Genomic DNA, 7,125 nt, shown 5'->3' on the forward strand with positions numbered 1-7,125 from the left:
TCCTACTCAATTTATGGCTTGATTTATATTTTATACTTAATTACACAATTAATAGGAGTTCATTAAAGTAAAAAAAAAAAGTCATGTAATCCAATCACTAGGGGATAACTTTTGTTTATATGCCTCCCACTTTCTTTCTTTATTAAGGTACATAACTGGGTACCTGAATATATACAATTAGGTAATTTCTTCTTACTTTCTAACAAGTTAATTTCTTTCTATGTCAATAAATACAACACAAATAAGCAAAAATTATTACTGTTATTCTCATGTTATGGGCAATAAAACTATGGCTAGTTACAGTCAGTAAGAGAGCTAATCATATGTCAAACAACAGGTGTTACCCAAGTATTTTGGCTTTTATTAAGAAATTGCCCAAACTTATACCATTGTAATTCCCTCAATAATATATATGTATGTATGTTGTATATATGTATATATACATAGATATATAGTTGAGGGAATTTTATGTATTCCCCCATGAATACAGATAATTATATTTTTCATTTCTGCTAAAAATACATTTAATTTTTATAAATTTTATTTATTTAGTTTTGAGAAAGAGAGAGAGCACATGCACAAGAGAAGGAGGGGCAGAATGACAAGGAGAGAGAGAATCCCAAGCAGGCTCCACGCTGTCAGCACAGAGCCCGACTCAGGGCTCCAGGGCACAAACCATGAGATCATGACCTTAGCTGAAATCAAGAGTTGGACACTCAACCAACTGAGCTACTCAGGCGCCCCCCCATTAAAATTTTTAATTCATATTTTTGATTACTTTTGAATTGGAATTCAGCATATAAGTAACAGTCATTCACATCCTATTTTTTTATTGTTGGCTTATTTCTGTATGTAAGAACTCTTGAAGGACTACATCAGTTTCTTTTTATGATACAGATTTTTTATTTTTGTCTTAATTTTTAACACGTATTTGAATTTGTATGTGACAAATCTCTCCCAATTTAGGAGTTTTCACTTAGTGGAGTTTTATCTACATATTTTTAATGCTTTCTCTGAGTTCCTGCTTCAAAATCCTTCCCGACCACACTGACATATCCCTCAAGTATGTTTACAGTTTCTCCCTTTGTATTTAAATGTTTAGTCTATCCAGTATATATTTGAGTAAACGATATGAGAGGAATTGGACTAACGAATTATTTAGTCTATCGTCCCAAGTTCATAAAAGCAATAATGCAATCTGGCATATTGATTCAAGATGCTCCTTTATGACAGATCAGAACTGTACATTTTGAAAATCTGTCTCACACTTTCTCTACTTGAAACTTATTTGGCACCAACTTCTTTCTCCTACTTCTATGAATATAACTTAATAACTGGGTGGTCAAGTTTTTACATTTAGAAGATTTTTCAAAAATTGTCTTGGCCATCCTGTCTTACTTGTCCACATTGATAGGAGAATTATTTCGTAAAGGACAAAAATCTTGCTAGTTTGATCAACATGTCATCAAATCCCAGGTGAGTCAGTTTTCCATGTATTGAATGATTATATTTCTCGGCAAAAAATCGGTAACAGTTTCTCTAGAGATCCTAAACAATTCTCATTTTAGTATCTGTATATATTTCATAATTTTGTTGAGATCTTTTTCTCTAACTTTTGTAACTGACTCCGAGACTTAATGTTATAATAATATCTGGTGGCCTGTTCAATTTTTTTGTTGGAATCAGTTGATGCTTCTTTCTGGAAAACACTTAAAGTTATTCTTTAACCTTTGGAACAAATGTTTGTGTATGTAGGGAAGAATGGCTTCAATATAAGTATAGTTATGTATTTAGGCTTTTTAATTTTATATGTATTTATAAATATATCAAAAATCTTACTCATTTAGATTCTATGATTGATATATGAAAGATGAGTATTTTCATAGTTCCTGTTTTAAATGTACTTAGCAATTTTGCTTGATTTTCTTTAAAAACATCCTTAATTTTGCAAAGGTGCCTGGGCGGCTCAGTTGGTTAAGCATCGGACTTCGGTTCAGGTCACGATCACATGATTCATGGGTTCAAGCCCTGCATTTGGCTCTGTGCTGACAGCTTGGAGCCTGGAGTCTGTTTCAGATTCTGTGTCTCCCTCTCTCTCTGCCCCTCTCCTGCTCATTCTCTCTCTCTCTCTTTCTCTCTCAAATAAATAAACATTAAAAAATTTTTAAATAAAAAATAAACCCTTAATTTGGCAAATCATCATGGGATGGCTGAATTGAAGAGCAACAATAATAAAGAATTCTTTATTTTTGTAGTAGCCAGCACTTGTAAGTGATACATTAGGTATCTTTGACTTTATTTACTGCATTGTTTTCTTCTTTTCATTATTTTCCTTCTATTTTTTTTGTAATTTTTCTATAATATCAACTATAACTCCTAGTGTTCACCTTCTCCTGTTTTCTACAGCGTGCTTACAGTGTTTTGTCTTCTATTAATAATTATATTTCATATTTCTGAAGTTATTTACACTTTAGAATCCAATGTAAAACAGTCTTAAACCCTGGTGAATTAGGTAAATATCAAGTCTTTCTCTACACTGTGTGGTATTCATACCACCTGTTACTTCTCCCATAAATGTTTTGCTTGTATGTTATTAGTCCATGTGGTTTTACATCATGTATAACTTCTATGGAGAAAGAAATTTACACTTGCCTTCTTTCTGTAGCAGTGCTTACAATAGTCATTTCATCTTATTTCTATGCTAAATGATGTAATGCACATAGACCACCTTTTTATACTTTGACTTTCTCATTCCTTTTTTAAATAATTTTTTTAAGTTCATTTATTATTGAGAGAGAAAGAGACAAAGAGAGCGAGAGAGAGAGAGAGACAGAGAGAGCATAAGCTGGGGAGAAGCAGAAAGAGAAAGGGAGACCTAGAATCCGAAGCAGGATCTAGGCTCTGTGCTGTCAGCACAAGAGCCTGACATGGGGCTCGAACCCACGAACCTTGAGATCATGACCTGAGCCCAAGTCAGATGCTTAACTGACTGAGCCTCCCAGGTGGCGCTGTACTTGATAAATCTTTACTTCTTTTTTGGCAGGGTTAAACAACACGCTGTGTATTAGAACTTCCTATAACTTTTACACACGGAAAAATGCAATTAAAACTCTAACATTTTAATTTTTTTAAACTTCACTAATGTACCTCCACTGATTTTAACAAATTGATTCATAGGAACGTGAAAGTCATGTTTTTCTTAGGTTTGTGCAAAGTATAACATTTCATTAGTGAACCACTTTCCTTCCACACCTTCTTTCTCTTATAGCATTTCTCGCTTTTTTTGCACAATCTTTAAAAGTTCCTTTAGAGAGGATATTTTAATAATAAACTCTTTAGTAAAAGTCTTTATTCCCAAAAGATAGCATCCCTGGTATAGGATTCTATGTAGAGGGAAATTTGCCTTCAAATTCAAAGTTCTTATTCCACTGGCTCTTGGCTGCATCATTATTATAAAGAAACAAGAAATCATCACGCTCATTGCCCTTCCTTTGTAGGTGGTATAGCCCTTCTTTCTGGAGACTTATACATCCCTTTAATTGAAGTATCTTCTGATTTCAGTGTTCAATGATTCCTGTTTGGGAATCATTGAACTTCTGAAATGAAGGACCTGTGCCTGCTTCCATCAATACTGGAACAGATCACTTGTGGGTTTCTGTTTTGTTTCTTTAAATTTGACTTTTCTGTAATCTCTACACCCAGAGTGGGATTTGAACTCACAACCCCCGGATCAAGAGTCACACAGTCCACCAACTGAGCCAGCCGGGCACCGCCAGAATCACTTGCTTTATACTTTGAAAACTGCATCGCTTCTGTTCTTTCTATACTCTTCTTTTGGCTTTTGTGTATCATTTACATAGAGAAATATTTTGCTTCTGTTTTCCTTTTTTTAAATTTAAATTTTAGTTAGGTAACATACAGTACAATATTGACTTCAGGAATAGAATTCAGTGATTCATCACTTACATACAACACTCAGTGCTCATCTCAAAAAGTGCCCTCCTTGATGCCCATCACCCATTTAGCCCATCTCCCACCCACCTCCCTTCAGCGACCCTCAGTTTGTTCTCCATCATTAAGAGTGTCTCGTGATTTGTTTCCCTCTCTTCTCCCCCCCCCCACTCACTTCTCATATGTTTATCTGTTTTGTTTCTTAAATCCATATATGAGTGAAATCATATGTCTTTTTCTGACTGACTTATTATGTTTAGCATAATACTCTCTAGCTCCATCCACATCATTGCAAATGGCAAGATTTCACTCTTTTTGATGGCTGAGTAATATTTCATTGTATATCACACCTGTTTTTAAGTGTATTTATTTATTTTGAGATAGAGAGAGTGGAGGAGGGGCACATAGAAGGGAGAGAATCCCAAGCAGGTTCCGCACTGTCATGGCAGAGCCCGATGAAGGGCTCGAACTCACAAACCATGAGATCATGACTTGAGGTGAGGTCAGATGCTCAACTGACTGAACCACCCTGGCACCCTTATATCACTTCTTCTTTATTCATTCATCAGTCGATAGACATTTGGGTACTGTCTTTATTTAGTTTGGCTACTGTTGATAGTGCTGCTATAAACATTGGGTGCATGGACCCCTTCGAATCAGCATTTTTGTATCCTTTGGGTAAATACCTAGTAGTGCAATTGCTGGGTCGTGGGGTAGCTCTATTTTTAGCTTTCTGGGGAACCTCCATGCTGTTCTGCAGCGTGACTACATCAGTTTGCATTCCCGCCAACAGTTCAAGAATGTTGCCCTTTTTCTGCATCCTTACTAACACCTGTTATTTCCTGTGTTGCTAATTTTAGCCATTTTGACAAGTCATTGTGGTTTTGATTTTGTATTTCCCTGATGATCAGTGATTTGAGCATCTTTTCACGTGTCTGTTAGACATCTGGATGTCTGCTTTGGAACAGTGCCTATACATCTGTTCTGCCCATTTCTTAACTGGGTTAACAGTTTCTTAGGTTTTGAGTTTGATAAGTTCTTTATAGATCTGGGTTACTAATCCTTTATCAGATATGTCATTTGCAAATATCTTCTCCCATTCTATAGGCTGCCTTTTAGTTTCATTGATTGTTCCCTTCACTGTGCAGAAGCTTTTTATCTTGATGAGGTCCAGTAGTTCATTTTTGCTTTTGTTTCCCTTCCCTTTGGTGACATATCTAGTAGGAAGCTCCTCCAGCTTAGGTCAAAAAGGTTGCTGCCTGTGTTCTTCTCTGGGAATTTGACAGTTTCCTGTATCACATGTAAGTCTTTTATCCATTTTCAATTTGTTTTTGTGTACGGTGTAAGAAAATAGTCTAGGTTCATTCTTCTGCATGTTACCACCCAGTTTTCCCAACACTATTTGTTGAAGAGACTGTCTTTTTTACATGGATATACTTTCCTGCTTTGTCAAAGATAAGTTGACCATATAGTTGTGCGTCCATTTCCGGGTTTTCTATTCTGTCCCATTGATCTATGTGTCTGTTTTTGTGTCAGTACCATACTGTCTTAATGACTACAGCTTTATAACAGAGCTTGAAATCCAGAATCATGATGACTCCAGTTTTATTTTCATTTTTCAGGATTGCTTCAGCTATTTGGAGTTTTCTTTCTTTCCATACAAGTTTTAGGATTATTTGTTCTAGCTCTGCAAAAAATGCTGGAGGTGTTTTGATAGGGACTGCACTAAATGTGCTCTGGGTAGTGTAGATATTTTAACGATGTTTGTTCTTCCATCCTACGAGCATGGAATGCTTTCCATTTCTTTGTGTCCTCTCCTACTTCTTTCATAAGCTGTTCTATAGTTTTAGAATATAGATCTTTTACCTCTTTAGTTAGGTTTATTCCTAGGTATCTTATTTTGCATTTTGTTCCAAAATTTTTCTTGCTCTCTTCTCTATTCCAATTTTCCTCTCCTTCACACTTCCCAGCTCCTCTCTCTATGTCTCTTATCTTGGGTTTTCTATTTTTCAGATGTGTCATCCAGTTTACTCTCTCCCCAACTGTGCCTTATTTTTGGCTTACCAACACACTGATTGAATTTTAAAAGCATTTCTAACATTTTTAATTTCTTAAAGGTATATTTTTATTTAATCAAATAAGCTTGGTCACATTAATAGATTTTTATTTTTTCTTCATAATTTTGATTTTTTTATAGTTTATTTTAACAAAAAAAAAGAATGACCATTATATTCATTACATATAAATGTTCTATCTGCAATTGTACACTGTTGATTTTGTTGACCATCATTTTTTCCCTTATATATTTAAAGGTTTTTCATTGCAAGTTCATGTTTCTTAACAGTTTATTTAGAACATTTTTGATTTTTGTTTTTTTAGAGAGACAGAGAGAAAGAGAGTGGGTACATGGGCATGCGCAAGTAAGGGAGGGACGGATGGAGAAGGGGAGAGAGAATCTTAAGCAAGCTCCATTCCCAGCACAGAGCCCAGTGCAGGGCTCAATCTCTGGACCATGAGATCATGACCTGAGCTGAAATCAAGAGTTGGATGCTTAACTGACTGAGTTACCCAGGTGCCCTAAGGTGTGTTTTTAAAAACGTATCCCTCGAGGCACCTGGGAGCTCAGCCAGTTGAGCATCCAACTTCGGCTCAGGTCACGATCTCGTGGTTCCTGACTTCGAGCCCTGCATTGGGCTCTGTGCTGACAGATTCTGGATGCTGTGTCTCCCTCTTTCTCTGCCCCTCCCCTGCTCGTACGCTGTGTGTCTCTCTCTGTCTCTCAAAAAATGAATAAATGTTTTTTAAAAAGTCTAAAATGCATCCTTCAAAGAAGATTTTAGTTTTCTTTTGCTAATTTTCTAAAAGCACTTACCACATGGGGACAATTAGAATAAATATTTCAGCTTTGTATTTTTCTGGCCACATAGGTGATATGAACTCCCTAAATAAAAGTAAGATAAGCTATTGTTTACAAGTTTTCAAGTGAAAAAAGTTTCCCTCTGTATTCAGAGGCAAGGTCAAAATAATTATAGACCCATGATTGTCCTTTGTAGAGTTGTTGTTTTTTTTTCTTTTCATCTAGTCCGCTCACTGTGAATGTTGACTTTCAGTGGTTCCAGTATTATTGAATAGATTTCCCATTTGCCCTCCTGTTCCTTAATTCTTTAGTCCACT

This window comes from Acinonyx jubatus, chromosome D2 (genome assembly GCF_027475565.1).
Source record: "Acinonyx jubatus isolate Ajub_Pintada_27869175 chromosome D2, VMU_Ajub_asm_v1.0, whole genome shotgun sequence".
NCBI lineage: Eukaryota > Metazoa > Chordata > Mammalia > Carnivora > Felidae > Acinonyx > Acinonyx jubatus.